Here is a 26,323-nt window from a genome sequence, read left to right as displayed (position 1 = left end):
TGAATTTGTCGCACAGAAAGTTGCAGGCCAAATATGTGTGACATTTCTGCGACTTTAGCTTCTAGAGCATTTTTACAACATTATACATAGGTGCTGAATACATAAAAAGCGACTGTTCAGCGACAGACAAGTCGCATCGGCTGAAAGTAGGCCAGAATGTCAGTCCATGTTGGAGCAGGTTTAGATACAGTCTAAAGTATAGATCTCAAAGTCTGTGCACAGAATTTAGCAAGGGCCTCGCACCTTCTGATGCATCAGGTAGGTGCACAATAGCATAGCCTAACCCTCTGTACTTTGGTCTATATTGATGCGGGACATAGACAGCCAGCTGATGACCAATCCATTAGTGCAATGGATGGCTGGAAGCATTTGTCTTTGCCTTTGCAATACCACAGAAGCAATGCATGGTCAATGTACAGCAATGACACACCTGTGTGAACAGCCAGGAGACCCCCCCCCCCCCCCCATGTTATGTTACATAGTTACATAGTTAGTACGGTCGAAAAAAGACATATGTCCATCAAGTTCAACCAGGGAATTAAGGGGTAGGGGTGTGGCGCGATATTGGGGAAGGGATGAGATTTTATATTTCTTCATAAGCATTAATCTTATTTTGTCAATTAGGAACATTCAGCACCCACCCGCTATCAAGGCAGCTGCCTATCATGTCATGCCCTACCTGCACAGGTGTGCTGGCTACTCAAATGATCCAATTAAGGAGGCCATTTAGTCAGCAGCAGCAGAAGTCCTGTGCCTGGACGCTCCAACAGCGGCCAGACACAAGCAGAAGCAGCAGAAGCAGCAGCAGCAGCACCACCTTTTGTTTTTTGGCTGCAGCAGCAAGGCCCACAGGGCTGGCTAGCTGGCTAGCCAGCAAGCAGGTAGCAATGAAAGTAGGAATCTTTCTTTTTAACCCTGTAAGGGGGTGGTGCACTGTACCCGAAGATACTGCCATATCGGGTCAATGCATAGGGCGACGGAAGCAAGCTTCGAAATCGGCCCCCGTTCTCAAAAATCCATTTAATATATGGTCCCCAGATAGGGGACGTATCAGATATTAAACTGATAAGAACAGATACTACACTTGATCTTAGCCAAAAGGCCGAGAAGCGATAACCGTGAAAGGGGCGGGCCCAACAAGGTCCCCTTCATGGGCACTATCACTGCTTGCTGTCAGGGAGGCTGCCAGACAATTTTCCATGCACACTCTGGGCTGGGGGGCAGTCAACCACCAGTACACACAGCAGAACCTAAACCCATACCATTATTGCTAAGCAGCAAGACAGGGGCCCATTGCACTCCCACGGGGCCTTTTTAAATGCAATCCATAACCCGGATTTGCCAGGAACCCTTCTTACTCCTCCTACTTGCATGTGACACTGGGCTTAGGATCTGCATAGGAAACACACACACAAGCACACACCTACCTTTGTTGCCTGCAGATGCCTCCTTGGCTGTCCCCAAACGGTATCAAACCAACACCCACGGGAAGCTGTAAGCATAGAGGACATGCCTGCACCCCATTGGACTTACCTGTGTGGGTTAAATCCGGGTTATTTGACAACCTATGGCGGTGATGGTTCTGCTCAGGCAGAGCAGTGCTGATGCTCCTCATAAAGCTGTCGCTGCTGTGAAGGTTCTAGGTGACATCACAAATCCCTATGGTTACATACACAACAAAGCTGGGTTGTTGTTGTTTACACTCTGCAAGGCCTGTGGAAGTGAGTGACATCATAGCACTGTAGTTCTGAGGGTTCTAGATGGATGCAACAATCTCCTGTTGCTTCTATGAAGGCCATAATAGACGACATCACCAAACAGCTCCATAGTCACATACACAGCAAAGGAGAGATGTTGTTTACACCTAGTGATGTCAGTGGTATTGAGTGACATCACAGCACAGTGCTAAGGCTCCTGGGCCTGGACACAGCAGCGGCTGCAATATCTCAACGGAGAATACGTTTATATATATGTGTGTGTGTGCGCGTATATATATATATATATATATATATATATATATATATATATTTCTCCGCCGAAATCACTTTTAAACCCATTTCCACCTTTTTTTCCCTTCTCTTCCTCTTACTTTTTTTTCACGTTTTTTTACGTTTTTCTCCTTTTCGCCTCTTTTCTGGGCGTATTATTCTTCTTTTTCTTCTTTTTTTTCGTCTAATGCATACCCCATCAGTGCAGCAATGCTTATTCAATACCGCCAGCAGATGGAGACACTGGGGGATAATTTTCTAAGGATTTATACTGATTTTTCCTGTCTGAATTTGTCGCACAGAAAGTTGCAGGCCAAATATGTGTGACATTTCTGCGACTTTAGCTTCTAGAGCATTTTTACAACATTATACATAGGTGCTGAATACATAAAAAGCGACTGTTCAGCGACAGACAAGTCGCATCGGCTGAAAGTAGGCCAGAATGTCAGTCCATGTTGGAGCAGGTTTAGATACAGTCTAAAGTATAGATCTCAAAGTCTGTGCACAGAATTTAGCAAGGGCCTCGCACCTTCTGATGCATCAGGTAGGTGCACAATAGCATAGCCTAACCCTCTGTACTTTGGTCTATATTGATGCGGGACATAGACAGCCAGCTGATGACCAATCCATTAGTGCAATGGATGGCTGGAAGCATTTGTCTTTGCCTTTGCAATACCACAGAAGCAATGCATGGTCAATGTACAGCAATGACACACCTGTGTGAACAGCCAGGAGACCCCCCCCCCCCCCCCATGTTATGTTACATAGTTACATAGTTAGTACGGTCGAAAAAAGACATATGTCCATCAAGTTCAACCAGGGAATTAAGGGGTAGGGGTGTGGCGCGATATTGGGGAAGGGATGAGATTTTATATTTCTTCATAAGCATTAATCTTATTTTGTCAATTAGGAACATTCAGCACCCACCCGCTATCAAGGCAGCTGCCTATCATGTCATGCCCTACCTGCACAGGTGTGCTGGCTACTCAAATGATCCAATTAAGGAGGCCATTTAGTCAGCAGCAGCAGAAGTCCTGTGCCTGGACGCTCCAACAGCGGCCAGACACAAGCAGAAGCAGCAGAAGCAGCAGCAGCAGCACCACCTTTTGTTTTTTGGCTGCAGCAGCAAGGCCCACAGGGCTGGCTAGCTGGCTAGCCAGCAAGCAGGTAGCAATGAAAGTAGGAATCTTTCTTTTTAACCCTGTAAGGGGGTGGTGCACTGTACCCGAAGATACTGCCATATCGGGTCAATGCATAGGGCGACGGAAGCAAGCTTCGAAATCGGCCCCCGTTCTCAAAAATCCATTTAATATATGGTCCCCAGATAGGGGACGTATCAGATATTAAACTGATAAGAACAGATACTACACTTGATCTTAGCCAAAAGGCCGAGAAGCGATAACCGTGAAAGGGGCGGGCCCAACAAGGTCCCCTTCATGGGCACTATCACTGCTTGCTGTCAGGGAGGCTGCCAGACAATTTTCCATGCACACTCTGGGCTGGGGGGCAGTCAACCACCAGTACACACAGCAGAACCTAAACCCATACCATTATTGCTAAGCAGCAAGACAGGGGCCCATTGCACTCCCACGGGGCCTTTTTAAATGCAATCCATAACCCGGATTTGCCAGGAACCCTTCTTACTCCTCCTACTTGCATGTGACACTGGGCTTAGGATCTGCATAGGAAACACACACACAAGCACACACCTACCTTTGTTGCCTGCAGATGCCTCCTTGGCTGTCCCCAAACGGTATCAAACCAACACCCACGGGAAGCTGTAAGCATAGAGGACATGCCTGCACCCCATTGGACTTACCTGTGTGGGTTAAATCCGGGTTATTTGACAACCTATGGCAGTGATGGTTCTGCTCAGGCAGAGCAGTGCTGATGCTCCTCATAAAGCTGTCGCTGCTGTGAAGGTTCTAGGTGACATCACAAATCCCTATGGTTACATACACAACAAAGCTGGGTTGTTGTTGTTTACACTCTGCAAGGCCTGTGGAAGTGAGTGACATCATAGCACTGTAGTTCTGAGGGTTCTAGATGGATGCAACAATCTCCTGTTGCTTCTATGAAGGCCATAATAGACGACATCACCAAACAGCTCCATAGTCACATACACAGCAAAGGAGAGATGTTGTTTACACCTAGTGATGTCAGTGGTATTGAGTGACATCACAGCACAGTGCTAAGGCTCCTGGGCCTGGACACAGCAGCGGCTGCAATATCTCAACGGAGAATACGTTTATATATATGTGTGTGTGTGCGCGTATATATATATATATATATATATATATATATATATATATATATATTTCTCCGCCGAAATCACTTTTAAACCCATTTCCACCTTTTTTTCCCTTCTCTTCCTCTTACTTTTTTTTCACGTTTTTTTACGTTTTTCTCCTTTTCGCCTCTTTTCTGGGCGTATTATTCTTCTTTTTCTTCTTTTTTTTCGTCTAATGCATACCCCATCAGTGCAGCAATGCTTATTCAATACCGCCAGCAGATGGAGACACTGGGGGATAATTTTCTAAGGATTTATACTGATTTTTCCTGTCTGAATTTGTCGCACAGAAAGTTGCAGGCCAAATATGTGTGACATTTCTGCGACTTTAGCTTCTAGAGCATTTTTACAACATTATACATAGGTGCTGAATACATAAAAAGCGACTGTTCAGCGACAGACAAGTCGCATCGGCTGAAAGTAGGCCAGAATGTCAGTCCATGTTGGAGCAGGTTTAGATACAGTCTAAAGTATAGATCTCAAAGTCTGTGCACAGAATTTAGCAAGGGCCTCGCACCTTCTGATGCATCAGGTAGGTGCACAATAGCATAGCCTAACCCTCTGTACTTTGGTCTATATTGATGCGGGACATAGACAGCCAGCTGATGACCAATCCATTAGTGCAATGGATGGCTGGAAGCATTTGTCTTTGCCTTTGCAATACCACAGAAGCAATGCATGGTCAATGTACAGCAATGACACACCTGTGTGAACAGCCAGGAGACCCCCCCCCCCCCCCCCCCCCATGTTATGTTACATAGTTACATAGTTAGTACGGTCGAAAAAAGACATATGTCCATCAAGTTCAACCAGGGAATTAAGGGGTAGGGGTGTGGCGCGATATTGGGGAAGGGATGAGATTTTATATTTCTTCATAAGCATTAATCTTATTTTGTCAATTAGGAACATTCAGCACCCACCCGCTATCAAGGCAGCTGCCTATCATGTCATGCCCTACCTGCACAGGTGTGCTGGCTACTCAAATGATCCAATTAAGGAGGCCATTTAGTCAGCAGCAGCAGAAGTCCTGTGCCTGGACGCTCCAACAGCGGCCAGACACAAGCAGAAGCAGCAGAAGCAGCAGCAGCAGCACCACCTTTTGTTTTTTGGCTGCAGCAGCAAGGCCCACAGGGCTGGCTAGCTGGCTAGCCAGCAAGCAGGTAGCAATGAAAGTAGGAATCTTTCTTTTTAACCCTGTAAGGGGGTGGTGCACTGTACCCGAAGATACTGCCATATCGGGTCAATGCATAGGGCGACGGAAGCAAGCTTCGAAATCGGCCCCCGTTCTCAAAAATCCATTTAATATATGGTCCCCAGATAGGGGACGTATCAGATATTAAACTGATAAGAACAGATACTACACTTGATCTTAGCCAAAAGGCCGAGAAGCGATAACCGTGAAAGGGGCGGGCCCAACAAGGTCCCCTTCATGGGCACTATCACTGCTTGCTGTCAGGGAGGCTGCCAGACAATTTTCCATGCACACTCTGGGCTGGGGGGCAGTCAACCACCAGTACACACAGCAGAACCTAAACCCATACCATTATTGCTAAGCAGCAAGACAGGGGCCCATTGCACTCCCACGGGGCCTTTTTAAATGCAATCCATAACCCGGATTTGCCAGGAACCCTTCTTACTCCTCCTACTTGCATGTGACACTGGGCTTAGGATCTGCATAGGAAACACACACACAAGCACACACCTACCTTTGTTGCCTGCAGATGCCTCCTTGGCTGTCCCCAAACGGTATCAAACCAACACCCACGGGAAGCTGTAAGCATAGAGGACATGCCTGCACCCCATTGGACTTACCTGTGTGGGTTAAATCCGGGTTATTTGACAACCTATGGCGGTGATGGTTCTGCTCAGGCAGAGCAGTGCTGATGCTCCTCATAAAGCTGTCGCTGCTGTGAAGGTTCTAGGTGACATCACAAATCCCTATGGTTACATACACAACAAAGCTGGGTTGTTGTTGTTTACACTCTGCAAGGCCTGTGGAAGTTGAGTGACATCATAGCACTGTAGTTCTGAGGGTTCTAGATGGATGCAACAATCTCCTGTTGCTTCTATGAAGGCCATAATAGACGACATCACCAAACAGCTCCATAGTCACATACACAGCAAAGGAGAGATGTTGTTTACACCTAGTGATGTCAGTGGTATTGAGTGACATCACAGCACAGTGCTAAGGCTCCTGGGCCTGGACACAGCAGCGGCTGCAATATCTCAACGGAGAATACGTTTATATATATGTGTGTGTGTGCGCGTATATATATATATATATATATATATATATATATATATATATATATATATATATATATTTCTCCGCCGAAATCACTTTTAAACCCATTTCCACCTTTTTTTCCCTTCTCTTCCTCTTACTTTTTTTTCACGTTTTTTTTACGTTTTTCTCCTTTTCGCCTCTTTTCTGGGCGTATTATTCTTCTTTTTCTTCTTTTTTTTCGTCTAATGCATACCCCATCAGTGCAGCAATGCTTATTCAATACCGCCAGCAGATGGAGACACTGGGGGATAATTTTCTAAGGATTTATACTGATTTTTCCTGTCTGAATTTGTCGCACAGAAAGTTGCAGGCCAAATATGTGTGACATTTCTGCGACTTTAGCTTCTAGAGCATTTTTACAACATTATACATAGGTGCTGAATACATAAAAAGCGACTGTTCAGCGACAGACAAGTCGCATCGGCTGAAAGTAGGCCAGAATGTCAGTCCATGTTGGAGCAGGTTTAGATACAGTCTAAAGTATAGATCTCAAAGTCTGTGCACAGAATTTAGCAAGGGCCTCGCACCTTCTGATGCATCAGGTAGGTGCACAATAGCATAGCCTAACCCTCTGTACTTTGGTCTATATTGATGCGGGACATAGACAGCCAGCTGATGACCAATCCATTAGTGCAATGGATGGCTGGAAGCATTTGTCTTTGCCTTTGCAATACCACAGAAGCAATGCATGGTCAATGTACAGCAATGACACACCTGTGTGAACAGCCAGGAGACCCCCCCCCCCCCCCCATGTTATGTTACATAGTTACATAGTTAGTACGGTCGAAAAAAGACATATGTCCATCAAGTTCAACCAGGGAATTAAGGGGTAGGGGTGTGGCGCGATATTGGGGAAGGGATGAGATTTTATATTTCTTCATAAGCATTAATCTTATTTTGTCAATTAGGAACATTCAGCACCCACCCGCTATCAAGGCAGCTGCCTATCATGTCATGCCCTACCTGCACAGGTGTGCTGGCTACTCAAATGATCCAATTAAGGAGGCCATTTAGTCAGCAGCAGCAGAAGTCCTGTGCCTGGACGCTCCAACAGCGGCCAGACACAAGCAGAAGCAGCAGAAGCAGCAGCAGCAGCACCACCTTTTGTTTTTTGGCTGCAGCAGCAAGGCCCACAGGGCTGGCTAGCTGGCTAGCCAGCAAGCAGGTAGCAATGAAAGTAGGAATCTTTCTTTTTAACCCTGTAAGGGGGTGGTGCACTGTACCCGAAGATACTGCCATATCGGGTCAATGCATAGGGCGACGGAAGCAAGCTTCGAAATCGGCCCCCGTTCTCAAAAATCCATTTAATATATGGTCCCCAGATAGGGGACGTATCAGATATTAAACTGATAAGAACAGATACTACACTTGATCTTAGCCAAAAGGCCGAGAAGCGATAACCGTGAAAGGGGCGGGCCCAACAAGGTCCCCTTCATGGGCACTATCACTGCTTGCTGTCAGGGAGGCTGCCAGACAATTTTCCATGCACACTCTGGGCTGGGGGGCAGTCAACCACCAGTACACACAGCAGAACCTAAACCCATACCATTATTGCTAAGCAGCAAGACAGGGGCCCATTGCACTCCCACGGGGCCTTTTTAAATGCAATCCATAACCCGGATTTGCCAGGAACCCTTCTTACTCCTCCTACTTGCATGTGACACTGGGCTTAGGATCTGCATAGGAAACACACACACAAGCACACACCTACCTTTGTTGCCTGCAGATGCCTCCTTGGCTGTCCCCAAACGGTATCAAACCAACACCCACGGGAAGCTGTAAGCATAGAGGACATGCCTGCACCCCATTGGACTTACCTGTGTGGGTTAAATCCGGGTTATTTGACAACCTATGGCGGTGATGGTTCTGCTCAGGCAGAGCAGTGCTGATGCTCCTCATAAAGCTGTCGCTGCTGTGAAGGTTCTAGGTGACATCACAAATCCCTATGGTTACATACACAACAAAGCTGGGTTGTTGTTGTTTACACTCTGCAAGGCCTGTGGAAGTGAGTGACATCATAGCACTGTAGTTCTGAGGGTTCTAGATGGATGCAACAATCTCCTGTTGCTTCTATGAAGGCCATAATAGACGACATCACCAAACAGCTCCATAGTCACATACACAGCAAAGGAGAGATGTTGTTTACACCTAGTGATGTCAGTGGTATTGAGTGACATCACAGCACAGTGCTAAGGCTCCTGGGCCTGGACACAGCAGCGGCTGCAATATCTCAACGGAGAATACGTTTATATATATGTGTGTGTGTGCGCGTATATATATATATATATATATATATATATATATATATATATATATATTTCTCCGCCGAAATCACTTTTAAACCCATTTCCACCTTTTTTTCCCTTCTCTTCCTCTTACTTTTTTTTCACGTTTTTTTACGTTTTTCTCCTTTTCGCCTCTTTTCTGGGCGTATTATTCTTCTTTTTCTTCTTTTTTTTCGTCTAATGCATACCCCATCAGTGCAGCAATGCTTATTCAATACCGCCAGCAGATGGAGACACTGGGGGATAATTTTCTAAGGATTTATACTGATTTTTCCTGTCTGAATTTGTCGCACAGAAAGTTGCAGGCCAAATATGTGTGACATTTCTGCGACTTTAGCTTCTAGAGCATTTTTACAACATTATACATAGGTGCTGAATACATAAAAAGCGACTGTTCAGCGACAGACAAGTCGCATCGGCTGAAAGTAGGCCAGAATGTCAGTCCATGTTGGAGCAGGTTTAGATACAGTCTAAAGTATAGATCTCAAAGTCTGTGCACAGAATTTAGCAAGGGCCTCGCACCTTCTGATGCATCAGGTAGGTGCACAATAGCATAGCCTAACCCTCTGTACTTTGGTCTATATTGATGCGGGACATAGACAGCCAGCTGATGACCAATCCATTAGTGCAATGGATGGCTGGAAGCATTTGTCTTTGCCTTTGCAATACCACAGAAGCAATGCATGGTCAATGTACAGCAATGACACACCTGTGTGAACAGCCAGGAGACCCCCCCCCCCCCCCCATGTTATGTTACATAGTTACATAGTTAGTACGGTCGAAAAAAGACATATGTCCATCAAGTTCAACCAGGGAATTAAGGGGTAGGGGTGTGGCGCGATATTGGGGAAGGGATGAGATTTTATATTTCTTCATAAGCATTAATCTTATTTTGTCAATTAGGAACATTCAGCACCCACCCGCTATCAAGGCAGCTGCCTATCATGTCATGCCCTACCTGCACAGGTGTGCTGGCTACTCAAATGATCCAATTAAGGAGGCCATTTAGTCAGCAGCAGCAGAAGTCCTGTGCCTGGACGCTCCAACAGCGGCCAGACACAAGCAGAAGCAGCAGAAGCAGCAGCAGCAGCACCACCTTTTGTTTTTTGGCTGCAGCAGCAAGGCCCACAGGGCTGGCTAGCTGGCTAGCCAACAAGCAGGTAGCAATGAAAGTAGGAATCTTTCTTTTTAACCCTGTAAGGGGGTGGTGCACTGTACCCGAAGATACTGCCATATCGGGTCAATGCATAGGGCGACGGAAGCAAGCTTCGAAATCGGCCCCCGTTCTCAAAAATCCATTTAATATATGGTCCCCAGATAGGGGACGTATCAGATATTAAACTGATAAGAACAGATACTACACTTGATCTTAGCCAAAAGGCCGAGAAGCGATAACCGTGAAAGGGGCGGGCCCAACAAGGTCCCCTTCATGGGCACTATCACTGCTTGCTGTCAGGGAGGCTGCCAGACAATTTTCCATGCACACTCTGGGCTGGGGGGCAGTCAACCACCAGTACACACAGCAGAACCTAAACCCATACCATTATTGCTAAGCAGCAAGACAGGGGCCCATTGCACTCCCACGGGGCCTTTTTAAATGCAATCCATAACCCGGATTTGCCAGGAACCCTTCTTACTCCTCCTACTTGCATGTGACACTGGGCTTAGGATCTGCATAGGAAACACACACACAAGCACACACCTACCTTTGTTGCCTGCAGATGCCTCCTTGGCTGTCCCCAAACGGTATCAAACCAACACCCACGGGAAGCTGTAAGCATAGAGGACATGCCTGCACCCCATTGGACTTACCTGTGTGGGTTAAATCCGGGTTATTTGACAACCTATGGCGGTGATGGTTCTGCTCAGGCAGAGCAGTGCTGATGCTCCTCATAAAGCTGTCGCTGCTGTGAAGGTTCTAGGTGACATCACAAATCCCTATGGTTACATACACAACAAAGCTGGGTTGTTGTTGTTTACACTCTGCAAGGCCTGTGGAAGTGAGTGACATCATAGCACTGTAGTTCTGAGGGTTCTAGATGGATGCAACAATCTCCTGTTGCTTCTATGAAGGCCATAATAGACGACATCACCAAACAGCTCCATAGTCACATACACAGCAAAGGAGAGATGTTGTTTACACCTAGTGATGTCAGTGGTATTGAGTGACATCACAGCACAGTGCTAAGGCTCCTGGGCCTGGACACAGCAGCGGCTGCAATATCTCAACGGAGAATACGTTTATATATATGTGTGTGTGTGCGCGTATATATATATATATATATATATATATATATATATATATATTTCTCCGCCGAAATCACTTTTAAACCCATTTCCACCTTTTTTTCCCTTCTCTTCCTCTTACTTTTTTTTCACGTTTTTTTACGTTTTTCTCCTTTTCGCCTCTTTTCTGGGCGTATTATTCTTCTTTTTCTTCTTTTTTTTCGTCTAATGCATACCCCATCAGTGCAGCAATGCTTATTCAATACCGCCAGCAGATGGAGACACTGGGGGATAATTTTCTAAGGATTTATACTGATTTTTCCTGTCTGAATTTGTCGCACAGAAAGTTGCAGGCCAAATATGTGTGACATTTCTGCGACTTTAGCTTCTAGAGCATTTTTACAACATTATACATAGGTGCTGAATACATAAAAAGCGACTGTTCAGCGACAGACAAGTCGCATCGGCTGAAAGTAGGCCAGAATGTCAGTCCATGTTGGAGCAGGTTTAGATACAGTCTAAAGTATAGATCTCAAAGTCTGTGCACAGAATTTAGCAAGGGCCTCGCACCTTCTGATGCATCAGGTAGGTGCACGCCTAACCCTCTGTACTTTGGTCTATATTGATGCGGGACATAGACAGCCAGCTGATGACCAATCCATTAGTGCAATGGATGGCTGGAAGCATTTGTCTTTGCCTTTGCAATACCACAGAAGCAATGCATGGTCAATGTACAGCAATGACACACCTGTGTGAACAGCCAGGAGACCCCCCCCCCCCATGTTATGTTACATAGTTACATAGTTAGTACGGTCGAAAAAAGACATATGTCCATCAAGTTCAACCAGGGAATTAAGGGGTAGGGGTGTGGCGCGATATTGGGGAAGGGATGAGATTTTATATTTCTTCATAAGCATTAATCTTATTTTGTCAATTAGGAACATTCAGCACCCACCCGCTATCAAGGCAGCTGCCTATCATGTCATGCCCTACCTGCACAGGTGTGCTGGCTACTCAAATGATCCAATTAAGGAGGCCATTTAGTCAGCAGCAGCAGAAGTCCTGTGCCTGGACGCTCCAACAGCGGCCAGACACAAGCAGAAGCAGCAGAAGCAGCAGCAGCAGCACCACCTTTTGTTTTTTGGCTGCAGCAGCAAGGCCCACAGGGCTGGCTAGCTGGCTAGCCAGCAAGCAGGTAGCAATGAAAGTAGGAATCTTTCTTTTTAACCCTGTAAGGGGGTGGTGCACTGTACCCGAAGATACTGCCATATCGGGTCAATGCATAGGGCGACGGAAGCAAGCTTCGAAATCGGCCCCCGTTCTCAAAAATCCATTTAATATATGGTCCCCAGATAGGGGACGTATCAGATATTAAACTGATAAGAACAGATACTACACTTGATCTTAGCCAAAAGGCCGAGAAGCGATAACCGTGAAAGGGGCGGGCCCAACAAGGTCCCCTTCATGGGCACTATCACTGCTTGCTGTCAGGGAGGCTGCCAGACAATTTTCCATGCACACTCTGGGCTGGGGGGCAGTCAACCACCAGTACACACAGCAGAACCTAAACCCATACCATTATTGCTAAGCAGCAAGACAGGGGCCCATTGCACTCCCACGGGGCCTTTTTAAATGCAATCCATAACCCGGATTTGCCAGGAACCCTTCTTACTCCTCCTACTTGCATGTGACACTGGGCTTAGGATCTGCATAGGAAACACACACACAAGCACACACCTACCTTTGTTGCCTGCAGATGCCTCCTTGGCTGTCCCCAAACGGTATCAAACCAACACCCACGGGAAGCTGTAAGCATAGAGGACATGCCTGCACCCCATTGGACTTACCTGTGTGGGTTAAATCCGGGTTATTTGACAACCTATGGCGGTGATGGTTCTGCTCAGGCAGAGCAGTGCTGATGCTCCTCATAAAGCTGTCGCTGCTGTGAAGGTTCTAGGTGACATCACAAATCCCTATGGTTACATACACAACAAAGCTGGGTTGTTGTTGTTTACACTCTGCAAGGCCTGTGGAAGTGAGTGACATCATAGCACTGTAGTTCTGAGGGTTCTAGATGGATGCAACAATCTCCTGTTGCTTCTATGAAGGCCATAATAGACGACATCACCAAACAGCTCCATAGTCACATACACAGCAAAGGAGAGATGTTGTTTACACCTAGTGATGTCAGTGGTATTGAGTGACATCACAGCACAGTGCTAAGGCTCCTGGGCCTGGACACAGCAGCGGCTGCAATATCTCAACGGAGAATACGTTTATATATATGTGTGTGTGTGCGCGTATATATATATATATATATATATATATATATATATATATATATTTCTCCGCCGAAATCACTTTTAAACCCATTTCCACCTTTTTTTCCCTTCTCTTCCTCTTACTTTTTTTTCACGTTTTTTTACGTTTTTCTCCTTTTCGCCTCTTTTCTGGGCGTATTATTCTTCTTTTTCTTCTTTTTTTTCGTCTAATGCATACCCCATCAGTGCAGCAATGCTTATTCAATACCGCCAGCAGATGGAGACACTGGGGGATAATTTTCTAAGGATTTATACTGATTTTTCCTGTCTGAATTTGTCGCACAGAAAGTTGCAGGCCAAATATGTGTGACATTTCTGCGACTTTAGCTTCTAGAGCATTTTTACAACATTATACATAGGTGCTGAATACATAAAAAGCGACTGTTCAGCGACAGACAAGTCGCATCGGCTGAAAGTAGGCCAGAATGTCAGTCCATGTTGGAGCAGGTTTAGATACAGTCTAAAGTATAGATCTCAAAGTCTGTGCACAGAATTTAGCAAGGGCCTCGCACCTTCTGATGCATCAGGTAGGTGCACAATAGCATAGCCTAACCCTCTGTACTTTGGTCTATATTGATGCGGGACATAGACAGCCAGCTGATGACCAATCCATTAGTGCAATGGATGGCTGGAAGCATTTGTCTTTGCCTTTGCAATACCACAGAAGCAATGCATGGTCAATGTACAGCAATGACACACCTGTGTGAACAGCCAGGAGACCCCCCCCCCCCCCCCATGTTATGTTACATAGTTACATAGTTAGTACGGTCGAAAAAAGACATATGTCCATCAAGTTCAACCAGGGAATTAAGGGGTAGGGGTGTGGCGCGATATTGGGGAAGGGATGAGATTTTATATTTCTTCATAAGCATTAATCTTATTTTGTCAATTAGGAACATTCAGCACCCACCCGCTATCAAGGCAGCTGCCTATCATGTCATGCCCTACCTGCACAGGTGTGCTGGCTACTCAAATGATCCAATTAAGGAGGCCATTTAGTCAGCAGCAGCAGAAGTCCTGTGCCTGGACGCTCCAACAGCGGCCAGACACAAGCAGAAGCAGCAGAAGCAGCAGCAGCAGCACCACCTTTTGTTTTTTGGCTGCAGCAGCAAGGCCCACAGGGCTGGCTAGCTGGCTAGCCAGCAAGCAGGTAGCAATGAAAGTAGGAATCTTTGTTTTTAACCCTGTAAGGGGGTGGTGCACTGTACCCGAAGATACTGCCATATCGGGTCAATGCATAGGGCGACGGAAGCAAGCTTCGAAATCGGCCCCCGTTCTCAAAAATCCATTTAATATATGGTCCCCAGATAGGGGACGTATCAGATATTAAACTGATAAGAACAGATACTACACTTGATCTTAGCCAAAAGGCCGAGAAGCGATAACCGTGAAAGGGGCGGGCCCAACAAGGTCCCCTTCATGGGCACTATCACTGCTTGCTGTCAGGGAGGCTGCCAGACAATTTTCCATGCACACTCTGGGCTGGGGGGCAGTCAACCACCAGTACACACAGCAGAACCTAAACCCATACCATTATTGCTAAGCAGCAAGACAGGGGCCCATTGCACTCCCACGGGGCCTTTTTAAATGCAATCCATAACCCGGATTTGCCAGGAACCCTTCTTACTCCTCCTACTTGCATGTGACACTGGGCTTAGGATCTGCATAGGAAACACACACACAAGCACACACCTACCTTTGTTGCCTGCAGATGCCTCCTTGGCTGTCCCCAAACGGTATCAAACCAACACCCACGGGAAGCTGTAAGCATAGAGGACATGCCTGCACCCCATTGGACTTACCTGTGTGGGTTAAATCCGGGTTATTTGACAACCTATGGCGGTGATGGTTCTGCTCAGGCAGAGCAGTGCTGATGCTCCTCATAAAGCTGTCGCTGCTGTGAAGGTTCTAGGTGACATCACAAATCCCTATGGTTACATACACAACAAAGCTGGGTTGTTGTTGTTTACACTCTGCAAGGCCTGTGGAAGTGAGTGACATCATAGCACTGTAGTTCTGAGGGTTCTAGATGGATGCAACAATCTCCTGTTGCTTCTATGAAGGCCATAATAGACGACATCACCAAACAGCTCCATAGTCACATACACAGCAAAGGAGAGATGTTGTTTACACCTAGTGATGTCAGTGGTATTGAGTGACATCACAGCACAGTGCTAAGGCTCCTGGGCCTGGACACAGCAGCGGCTGCAATATCTCAACGGAGAATACGTTTATATATATGTGTGTGTGTGCGCGTATATATATATATATATATATATATATATATATATATATATATATTTCTCCGCCGAAATCACTTTTAAACCCATTTCCACCTTTTTTTCCCTTCTCTTCCTCTTACTTTTTTTTCACGTTTTTTTACGTTTTTCTCCTTTTCGCCTCTTTTCTGGGCGTATTATTCTTCTTTTTCTTCTTTTTTTTCGTCTAATGCATACCCCATCAGTGCAGCAATGCTTATTCAATACCGCCAGCAGATGGAGACACTGGGGGATAATTTTCTAAGGATTTATACTGATTTTTCCTGTCTGAATTTGTCGCACAGAAAGTTGCAGGCCAAATATGTGTGACATTTCTGCGACTTTAGCTTCTAGAGCATTTTTACAACATTATACATAGGTGCTGAATACATAAAAAGCGACTGTTCAGCGACAGACAAGTCGCATCGGCTGAAAGTAGGCCAGAATGTCAGTCCATGTTGGAGCAGGTTTAGATACAGTCTAAAGTATAGATCTCAAAGTCTGTGCACAGAATTTAGCAAGGGCCTCGCACCTTCTGATGCATCAGGTAGGTGCACAATAGCATAGCCTAACCCTCTGTACTTTGGTCTATATTGATGCGGGACATAGACAGCCAGCTGATGACCAATCCATTAGTGCAATGGATGGCTGGAAGCATTTGTCTTTGCCTTTGCAATACCACAGAAGCAATGCATGGTCAATGTACAGCAATGACACACCTGTGTGAACAGCCAGGAGACCCCCCCCCCCCCCCCCCCATGTTATGTTACATAGTTACATAGTTAGTACGGTCGAAAAAAGACATATGTCCATCAAGTTCAACCAGGGAATTAAGGGGTAGGGGTGTGGCGCGATATTGGGGAAGGGATGAGATTTTATATTTCTTCATAAGCATTAATCTTATTTTGTCAATTAGGAACATTCAGCACCCACCCGCTATCAAGGCAGCTGCCTATCATGTCATGCCCTACCTGCACAGGTGTGCTGGCTACTCAAATGATCCAATTAAGGAGGCCATTTAGTCAGCAGCAGCAGAAGTCCTGTGCCTGGACGCTCCAACAGCGGCCAGACACAAGCAGAAGCAGCAGAAGCAGCAGCAGCAGCACCACCTTTTGTTTTTTGGCTGCAGCAGCAAGGCCCACAGGGCTGGCTAGCTGGCTAGCCAGCAAGCAGGTAGCAATGAAAGTAGGAATCTTTCTTTTTAACCCTGTAAGGGGGTGGTGCACTGTACCCGAAGATACTGCCATATCGGGTCAATGCATAGGGCGACGGAAGCAAGCTTCGAAATCGGCCCCCGTTCTCAAAAATCCATTTAATATATGGTCCCCAGATAGGGGACGTATCAGATATTAAACTGATAAGAACAGATACTACACTTGATCTTAGCCAAAAGGCCGAGAAGCGATAACCGTGAAAGGGGCGGGCCCAACAAGGTCCCCTTCATGGGCACTATCACTGCTTGCTGTCAGGGAGGCTGCCAGACAATTTTCCATGCACACTCTGGGCTGGGGGGCAGTCAACCACCAGTACACACAGCAGAACCTAAACCCATACCATTATTGCTAAGCAGCAAGACAGGGGCCCATTGCACTCCCACGGGGCCTTTTTAAATGCAATCCATAACCCGGATTTGCCAGGAACCCTTCTTACTCCTCCTACTTGCATGTGACACTGGGCTTAGGATCTGCATAGGAAACACACACACAAGCACACACCTACCTTTGTTGCCTGCAGATGCCTCCTTGGCTGTCCCCAAACGGTATCAAACCAACACCCACGGGAAGCTGTAAGCATAGAGGACATGCCTGCACCCCATTGGACTTACCTGTGTGGGTTAAATCCGGGTTATTTGACAACCTATGGCGGTGATGGTTCTGCTCAGGCAGAGCAGTGCTGATGCTCCTCATAAAGCTGTCGCTGCTGTGAAGGTTCTAGGTGACATCACAAATCCCTATGGTTACATACACAACAAAGCTGGGTTGTTGTTGTTTACACTCTGCAAGGCCTGTGGAAGTGAGTGACATCATAGCACTGTAGTTCTGAGGGTTCTAGATGGATGCAACAATCTCCTGTTGCTTCTATGAAGGCCATAATAGACGACATCACCAAACAGCTCCATAGTCACATACACAGCAAAGGAGAGATGTTGTTTACACCTAGTGATGTCAGTGGTATTGAGTGACATCACAGCACAGTGCTAAGGCTCCTGGGCCTGGACACAGCAGCGGCTGCAATATCTCAACGGAGAATACGTTTATATATATGTGTGTGTGTGCGCGTATATATATATATATATATATATATATATATATATATATTTCTCCGCCGAAATCACTTTTAAACCCATTTCCACCTTTTTTTCCCTTCTCTTCCTCTTACTTTTTTTTCACGTTTTTTTACGTTTTTCTCCTTTTCGCCTCTTTTCTGGGCGTATTATTCTTCTTTTTCTTCTTTTTTTTCGTCTAATGCATACCCCATCAGTGCAGCAATGCTTATTCAATACCGCCAGCAGATGGAGACACTGGGGGATAATTTTCTAAGGATTTATACTGATTTTTCCTGTCTGAATTTGTCGCACAGAAAGTTGCAGGCCAAATATGTGTGACATTTCTGCGACTTTAGCTTCTAGAGCATTTTTACAACATTATACATAGGTGCTGAATACATAAAAAGCGACTGTTCAGCGACAGACAAGTCGCATCGGCTGAAAGTAGGCCAGAATGTCAGTCCATGTTGGAGCAGGTTTAGATACAGTCTAAAGTATAGATCTCAAAGTCTGTGCACAGAATTTAGCAAGGGCCTCGCACCTTCTGATGCATCAGGTAGGTGCACAATAGCATAGCCTAACCCTCTGTACTTTGGTCTATATTGATGCGGGACATAGACAGCCAGCTGATGACCAATCCATTAGTGCAATGGATGGCTGGAAGCATTTGTCTTTGCCTTTGCAATACCACAGAAGCAATGCATGGTCAATGTACAGCAATGACACACCTGTGTGAACAGCCAGGAGACCCCCCCCCCCCCCCCCCATGTTATGTTACATAGTTACATAGTTAGTACGGTCGAAAAAAGACATATGTCCATCAAGTTCAACCAGGGAATTAAGGGGTAGGGGTGTGGCGCGATATTGGGGAAGGGATGAGATTTTATATTTCTTCATAAGCATTAATCTTATTTTGTCAATTAGGAACATTCAGCACCCACCCGCTATCAAGGCAGCTGCCTATCATGTCATGCCCTACCTGCACAGGTGTGCTGGCTACTCAAATGATCCAATTAAGGAGGCCATTTAGTCAGCAGCAGCAGAAGTCCTGTGCCTGGACGCTCCAACAGCGGCCAGACACAAGCAGAAGCAGCAGAAGCAGCAGCAGCAGCACCACCTTTTGTTTTTTGGCTGCAGCAGCAAGGCCCACAGGGCTGGCTAGCTGGCTAGCCAGCAAGCAGGTAGCAATGAAAGTAGGAATCTTTCTTTTTAACCCTGTAAGGGGGTGGTGCACTGTACCCGAAGATACTGCCATATCGGGTCAATGCATAGGGCGACGGAAGCAAGCTTCGAAATCGGCCCCCGTTCTCAAAAATCCATTTAATATATGGTCCCCAGATAGGGGACGTATCAGATATTAAACTGATAAGAACAGATACTACACTTGATCTTAGCCAAAAGGCCGAGAAGCGATAACCGTGAAAGGGGCGGGCCCAACAAGGTCCCCTTCATGGGCACTATCACTGCTTGCTGTCAGGGAGGCTGCCAGACAATTTTCCATGCACACTCTGGGCTGGGGGGCAGTCAACCACCAGTACACACAGCAGAACCTAAACCCATACCATTATTGCTAAGCAGCAAGACAGGGGCCCATTGCACTCCCACGGGGCCTTTTTAAATGCAATCCATAACCCGGATTTGCCAGGAACCCTTCTTACTCCTCCTACTTGCATGTGACACTGGGCTTAGGATCTGCATAGGAAACACACACACAAGCACACACCTACCTTTGTTGCCTGCAGATGCCTCCTTGGCTGTCCCCAAACGGTATCAAACCAACACCCACGGGAAGCTGTAAGCATAGAGGACATGCCTGCACCCCATTGGACTTACCTGTGTGGGTTAAATCCGGGTTATTTGACAACCTATGGCGGTGATGGTTCTGCTCAGGCAGAGCAGTGCTGATGCTCCTCATAAAGCTGTCGCTGCTGTGAAGGTTCTAGGTGACATCACAAATCCCTATGGTTACATACACAACAAAGCTGGGTTGTTGTTGTTTACACTCTGCAAGGCCTGTGGAAGTGAGTGACATCATAGCACTGTAGTTCTGAGGGTTCTAGATGGATGCAACAATCTCCTGTTGCTTCTATGAAGGCCATAATAGACGACATCACCAAACAGCTCCATAGTCACATACACAGCAAAGGAGAGATGTTGTTTACACCTAGTGATGTCAGTGGTATTGAGTGACATCACAGCACAGTGCTAAGGCTCCTGGGCCTGGACACAGCAGCGGCTGCAATATCTCAACGGAGAATACGTTTATATATATGTGTGTGTGTGCGCGTATATATATATATATATATATATATATATATATATATATATATATATCTCCGCCGAAATCACTTTTAAACCCATTTCCACCTTTTTTTCCCTTCTCTTCCTCTTACTTTTTTTTCACGTTTTTTTACGTTTTTCTCCTTTTCGCCTCTTTTCTGGGCGTATTATTCTTCTTTTTCTTCTTTTTTTTCGTCTAATGCATACCCCATCAGTGCAGCAATGCTTATTCAATACCGCCAGCAGATGGAGACACTGGGGGATAATTTTCTAAGGATTTATACTGATTTTTCCTGTCTGAATTTGTCGCACAGAAAGTTGCAGGCCAAATATGTGTGACATTTCTGCGACTTTAGCTTCTAGAGCATTTTTACAACATTATACATAGGTGCTGAATACATAAAAAGCGACTGTTCAGCGACAGACAAGTCGCATCGGCTGAAAGTAGGCCAGAATGTCAGTCCATGTTGGAGCAGGTTTAGATACAGTCTAAAGTATAGATCTCAAAGTCTGTGCACAGAATTTAGCAAGGGCCTCGCACCTTCTGATGCATCAGGTAGGTGCACAATAGCATAGCCTAACCCTCTGTACTTTGGTCTATATTGATGCGGGACATAGACAGCCAGCTGATGACCAATCCATTAGTGCAATGGATGGCTGGAAGCATTTGTCTTTGCCTTTGCAATACCACAGAAGCAATGCATGGTCAATGTACAGCAATGACACACCTGTGTGAACAGCCAGGAGACCCCCCCCCCCCCCCCCATGTTATGTTACATAGTTACATAGTTAGTACGGTCGAAAAAAGACATATGTCCATCAAGTTCAACCAGGGAATTAAGGGGTAGGGGTGTGGCGCGATATTGGGGAAGGGATGAGATTTTATATTTCTTCATAAGCATTAATCTTATTTTGTCAATTAGGAACATTCAGCACCCACCCGCTATCAAGGCAGCTGCCTATCATGTCATGCCCTACCTGCACAGGTGTGCTGGCTACTCAAATGATCCAATTAAGGAGGCCATTTAGTCAGCAGCAGCAGAAGTCCTGTGCCTGGACGCTCCAACAGCGGCCAGACACAAGCAGAAGCAGCAGAAGCAGCAGCAGCAGCACCACCTTTTGTTTTTTGGCTGCAGCAGCAAGGCCCACAGGGCTGGCTAGCTGGCTAGCCAGCAAGCAGGTAGCAATGAAAGTAGGAATCTTTCTTTTTAACCCTGTAAGGGGGTGGTGCACTGTACCCGAAGATACTGCCATATCGGGTCAATGCATAGGGCGACGGAAGCAAGCTTCGAAATCGGCCCCCGTTCTCAAAAATCCATTTAATATATGGTCCCCAGATAGGGGACGTATCAGATATTAAACTGATAAGAACAGATACTACACTTGATCTTAGCCAAAAGGCCGAGAAGCGATAACCGTGAAAGGGGCGGGCCCAACAAGGTCCCCTTCATGGGCACTATCACTGCTTGCTGTCAGGGAGGCTGCCAGACAATTTTCCATGCACACTCTGGGCTGGGGGGCAGTCAACCACCAGTACACACAGCAGAACCTAAACCCATACCATTATTGCTAAGCAGCAAGACAGGGGCCCATTGCACTCCCACGGGGCCTTTTTAAATGCAATCCATAACCCGGATTTGCCAGGAACCCTTCTTACTCCTCCTACTTGCATGTGACACTGGGCTTAGGATCTGCATAGGAAACACACACACAAGCACACACCTACCTTTGTTGCCTGCAGATGCCTCCTTGGCTGTCCCCAAACGGTATCAAACCAACACCCACGGGAAGCTGTAAGCATAGAGGACATGCCTGCACCCCATTGGACTTACCTGTGTGGGTTAAATCCGGGTTATTTGACAACCTATGGCGGTGATGGTTCTGCTCAGGCAGAGCAGTGCTGATGCTCCTCATAAAGCTGTCGCTGCTGTGAAGGTTCTAGGTGACATCACAAATCCCTATGGTTACATACACAACAAAGCTGGGTTGTTGTTGTTTACACTCTGCAAGGCCTGTGGAAGTGAGTGACATCATAGCACTGTAGTTCTGAGGGTTCTAGATGGATGCAACAATCTCCTGTTGCTTCTATGAAGGCCATAATAGACGACATCACCAAACAGCTCCATAGTCACATACACAGCAAAGGAGAGATGTTGTTTACACCTAGTGATGTCAGTGGTATTGAGTGACATCACAGCACAGTGCTAAGGCTCCTGGGCCTGGACACAGCAGCGGCTGCAATATCTCAACGGAGAATACGTTTATATATATGTGTGTGTGTGCGCGTATATATATATATATATATATATATATATATATATATATATATATTATCTCCGCCGAAATCACTTTTAAACCCATTTCCACCTTTTTTTCCCTTCTCTTCCTCTTACTTTTTTTTCACGTTTTTTTACGTTTTTCTCCTTTTCGCCTCTTTTCTGGGCGTATTATTCTTCTTTTTCTTCTTTTTTTTCGTCTAATGCATACCCCATCAGTGCAGCAATGCTTATTCAATACCGCCAGCAGATGGAGACACTGGGGGATAATTTTCTAAGGATTTATACTGATTTTTCCTGTCTGAATTTGTCGCACAGAAAGTTGCAGGCCAAATATGTGTGACATTTCTGCGACTTTAGCTTCTAGAGCATTTTTACAACATTATACATAGGTGCTGAATACATAAAAAGCGACTGTTCAGCGACAGACAAGTCGCATCGGCTGAAAGTAGGCCAGAATGTCAGTCCATGTTGGAGCAGGTTTAGATACAGTCTAAAGTATAGATCTCAAAGTCTGTGCACAGAATTTAGCAAGGGCCTCGCACCTTCTGATGCATCAGGTAGGTGCACAATAGCATAGCCTAACCCTCTGTACTTTGGTCTATATTGATGCGGGACATAGACAGCCAGCTGATGACCAATCCATTAGTGCAATGGATGGCTGGAAGCATTTGTCTTTGCCTTTGCAATACCACAGAAGCAATGCATGGTCAATGTACAGCAATGACACACCTGTGTGAACAGCCAGGAGACCCCCCCCCCCCCCCCCCATGTTATGTTACATAGTTACATAGTTAGTACGGTCGAAAAAAGACATATGTCCATCAAGTTCAACCAGGGAATTAAGGGGTAGGGGTGTGGCGCGATATTGGGGAAGGGATGAGATTTTATATTTCTTCATAAGCATTAATCTTATTTTGTCAATTAGGAACATTCAGCACCCACCCGCTATCAAGGCAGCTGCCTATCATGTCATGCCCTACCTGCACAGGTGTGCTGGCTACTCAAATGATCCAATTAAGGAGGCCATTTAGTCAGCAGCAGCAGAAGTCCTGTGCCTGGACGCTCCAACAGCGGCCAGACACAAGCAGAAGCAGCAGAAGCAGCAGCAGCAGCACCACCTTTTGTTTTTTGGCTGCAGCAGCAAGGCCCACAGGGCTGGCTAGCTGGCTAGCCAGCAAGCAGGTAGCAATGAAAGTAGGAATCTTTCTTTTTAACCCTGTAAGGGGGTGGTGCACTGTACCCGAAGATACTGCCATATCGGGTCAATGCATAGGGCGACGGAAGCAAGCTTCGAAATCGGCCCCCGTTCTCAAAAATCCATTTAATATATGGTCCCCAGATAGGGGACGTATCAGATATTAAACTGATAAGAACAGATACTACACTTGATCTTAGCCAAAAGGCCGAGAAGCGATAACCGTGAAAGGGGCGGGCCCAACAAGGTCCCCTTCATGGGCACTATCACTGCTTGCTGTCAGGGAGGCTGCCAGACAATTTTCCATGCACACTCTGGGCTGGGGGGCAGTCAACCACCAGTACACACAGCAGAACCTAAACCCATACCATTATTGCTAAGCAGCAAGACAGGGGCCCATTGCACTCCCACGGGGCCTTTTTAAATGCAATCCATAACCCGGATTTGCCAGGAACCCTTCTTACTCCTCCTACTTGCATGTGACACTGGGCTTAGGATCTGCATAGGAAACACACACACAAGCACACACCTACCTTTGTTGCCTGCAGATGCCTCCTTGGCTGTCCCCAAACGGTATCAAACCAACACCCACGGGAAGCTGTAAGCATAGAGGACATGCCTGCACCCCATTGGACTTACCTGTGTGGGTTAAATCCGGGTTATTTGACAACCTATGGCGGTGATGGTTCTGCTCAGGCAGAGCAGTGCTGATGCTCCTCATAAAGCTGTCGCTGCTGTGAAGGTTCTAGGTGACATCACAAATCCCTATGGTTACATACACAACAAAGCTGGGTTGTTGTTGTTTACACTCTGCAAGGCCTGTGGAAGTGAGTGACATCATAGCACTGTAGTTCTGAGGGTTCTAGATGGATGCAACAATCTCCTGTTGCTTCTATGAAGGCCATAATAGACGACATCACCAAACAGCTCCATAGTCACATACACAGCAAAGGAGAGATGTTGTTTACACCTAGTGATGTCAGTGGTATTGAGTGACATCACAGCACAGTGCTAAGGCTCCTGGGCCTGGACACAGCAGCGGCTGCAATATCTCAACGGAGAATCCGTTTATATATATGTGTGTGTGTGCGCGTATATATATATATATATATATATATATATATATATATATATATATATTTCTCCGCCGAAATCACTTTTAAACCCATTTCCACCTTTTTTTCCCTTCTCTTCCTCTTACTTTTTTTTCACGTTTTTTTACGTTTTTCTCCTTTTCGCCTCTTTTCTGGGCGTATTATTCTTCTTTTTCTTCTTTTTTTTCGTCTAATGCATACCCCATCAGTGCAGCAATGCTTATTCAATACCGCCAGCAGATGGAGACACTGGGGGATAATTTTCTAAGGATTTATACTGATTTTTCCTGTCTGAATTTGTCGCACAGAAAGTTGCAGGCCAAATATGTGTGACATTTCTGCGACTTTAGCTTCTAGAGCATTTTTACAACATTATACATAGGTGCTGAATACATAAAAAGCGACTGTTCAGCGACAGACAAGTCGCATCGGCTGAAAGTAGGCCAGAATGTCAGTCCATGTTGGAGCAGGTTTAGATACAGTCTAAAGTATAGATCTCAAAGTCTGTGCACAGAATTTAGCAAGGGCCTCGCACCTTCTGATGCATCAGGTAGGTGCACAATAGCATAGCCTAACCCTCTGTACTTTGGTCTATATTGATGCGGGACATAGACAGCCAGCTGATGACCAATCCATTAGTGCAATGGATGGCTGGAAGCATTTGTCTTTGCCTTTGCAATACCACAGAAGCAATGCATGGTCAATGTACAGCAATGACACACCTGTGTGAACAGCCAGGAGACCCCCCCCCCCCCCCCCATGTTATGTTACATAGTTACATAGTTAGTACGGTCGAAAAAAGACATATGTCCATCAAGTTCAACCAGGGAATTAAGGGGTAGGGGTGTGGCGCGATATTGGGGAAGGGATGAGATTTTATATTTCTTCATAAGCATTAATCTTATTTTGTCAATTAGGAACATTCAGCACCCACCCGCTATCAAGGCAGCTGCCTATCATGTCATGCCCTACCTGCACAGGTGTGCTGGCTACTCAAATGATCCAATTAAGGAGGCCATTTAGTCAGCAGCAGCAGAAGTCCTGTGCCTGGACGCTCCAACAGCGGCCAGACACAAGCAGAAGCAGCAGAAGCAGCAGCAGCAGCACCACCTTTTGTTTTTTGGCTGCAGCAGCAAGGCCCACAGGGCTGGCTAGCTGGCTAGCCAGCAAGCAGGTAGCAATGAAAGTAGGAATCTTTCTTTTTAACCCTGTAAGGGGGTGGTGCACTGTACCCGAAGATACTGCCATATCGGGTCAATGCATAGGGCGACGGAAGCAAGCTTCGAAATCGGCCCCCGTTCTCAAAAATCCATTTAATATATGGTCCCCAGATAGGGGACGTATCAGATATTAAACTGATAAGAACAGATACTACACTTGATCTTAGCCAAAAGGCCGAGAAGCGATAACCGTGAAAGGGGCGGGCCCAACAAGGTCCCCTTCATGGGCACTATCACTGCTTGCTGTCAGGGAGGCTGCCAGACAATTTTCCATGCACACTCTGGGCTGGGGGGCAGTCAACCACCAGTACACACAGCAGAACCTAAACCCATA

At 46.2% G+C, this 26,323-nt stretch overlaps 12 non-coding genes across 12 annotated transcripts; all 12 read right to left on the bottom strand.

Annotated features, from left to right (window-relative positions):
* Positions 1 to 923: 923 nt before the first annotated feature.
* On the bottom strand, positions 924 to 1,114 carry LOC130314572 (U2 spliceosomal RNA). The gene has a single exon (XR_008862230.1). It is a non-coding gene; the product is annotated as a U2 spliceosomal RNA (small nuclear RNA).
* A 2,083-nt stretch (positions 1,115 to 3,197) lies between these two features.
* On the bottom strand, positions 3,198 to 3,388 carry LOC130314570 (U2 spliceosomal RNA). Its single transcript, XR_008862228.1, has one exon. It is a non-coding gene; the product is annotated as a U2 spliceosomal RNA (small nuclear RNA).
* A 2,092-nt stretch (positions 3,389 to 5,480) lies between these two features.
* On the bottom strand, positions 5,481 to 5,671 carry LOC130314569 (U2 spliceosomal RNA). Its single transcript, XR_008862227.1, has one exon. It is a non-coding gene; the product is annotated as a U2 spliceosomal RNA (small nuclear RNA).
* A 2,101-nt stretch (positions 5,672 to 7,772) lies between these two features.
* On the bottom strand, positions 7,773 to 7,963 carry LOC130314568 (U2 spliceosomal RNA). Its single transcript, XR_008862226.1, has one exon. It is a non-coding gene; the product is annotated as a U2 spliceosomal RNA (small nuclear RNA).
* Positions 7,964 to 10,052: 2,089 nt separating this feature from the next.
* Positions 10,053 to 10,243, bottom strand: LOC130314566 (U2 spliceosomal RNA). The gene has a single exon (XR_008862225.1). It is a non-coding gene; the product is annotated as a U2 spliceosomal RNA (small nuclear RNA).
* A 2,070-nt stretch (positions 10,244 to 12,313) lies between these two features.
* On the bottom strand, positions 12,314 to 12,504 carry LOC130314565 (U2 spliceosomal RNA). Its single transcript, XR_008862224.1, has one exon. It is a non-coding gene; the product is annotated as a U2 spliceosomal RNA (small nuclear RNA).
* Positions 12,505 to 14,589: 2,085 nt separating this feature from the next.
* On the bottom strand, positions 14,590 to 14,780 carry LOC130314564 (U2 spliceosomal RNA). Its single transcript, XR_008862223.1, has one exon. It is a non-coding gene; the product is annotated as a U2 spliceosomal RNA (small nuclear RNA).
* A 2,090-nt stretch (positions 14,781 to 16,870) lies between these two features.
* Positions 16,871 to 17,061, bottom strand: LOC130314563 (U2 spliceosomal RNA). Its single transcript, XR_008862222.1, has one exon. It is a non-coding gene; the product is annotated as a U2 spliceosomal RNA (small nuclear RNA).
* Positions 17,062 to 19,144: 2,083 nt separating this feature from the next.
* Positions 19,145 to 19,335, bottom strand: LOC130314562 (U2 spliceosomal RNA). Its single transcript, XR_008862221.1, has one exon. It is a non-coding gene; the product is annotated as a U2 spliceosomal RNA (small nuclear RNA).
* Positions 19,336 to 21,423: 2,088 nt separating this feature from the next.
* On the bottom strand, positions 21,424 to 21,614 carry LOC130314561 (U2 spliceosomal RNA). Its single transcript, XR_008862220.1, has one exon. It is a non-coding gene; the product is annotated as a U2 spliceosomal RNA (small nuclear RNA).
* Positions 21,615 to 23,704: 2,090 nt separating this feature from the next.
* Positions 23,705 to 23,895, bottom strand: LOC130314560 (U2 spliceosomal RNA). Its single transcript, XR_008862219.1, has one exon. It is a non-coding gene; the product is annotated as a U2 spliceosomal RNA (small nuclear RNA).
* A 2,090-nt stretch (positions 23,896 to 25,985) lies between these two features.
* LOC130314558 (U2 spliceosomal RNA) lies at positions 25,986 to 26,176 on the bottom strand. The gene has a single exon (XR_008862217.1). It is a non-coding gene; the product is annotated as a U2 spliceosomal RNA (small nuclear RNA).
* Positions 26,177 to 26,323: the final 147 nt, after the last annotated feature.

The sequence above is a fragment of the Hyla sarda genome, unplaced genomic scaffold (assembly GCF_029499605.1).
Source record: "Hyla sarda isolate aHylSar1 unplaced genomic scaffold, aHylSar1.hap1 scaffold_1834, whole genome shotgun sequence".
Taxonomy (NCBI): Eukaryota; Metazoa; Chordata; class Amphibia; order Anura; family Hylidae; genus Hyla; species Hyla sarda.
Note: the sequence above shows the minus strand (reverse complement) of the source record. Positions and strands in the feature narration are given on the sequence as shown.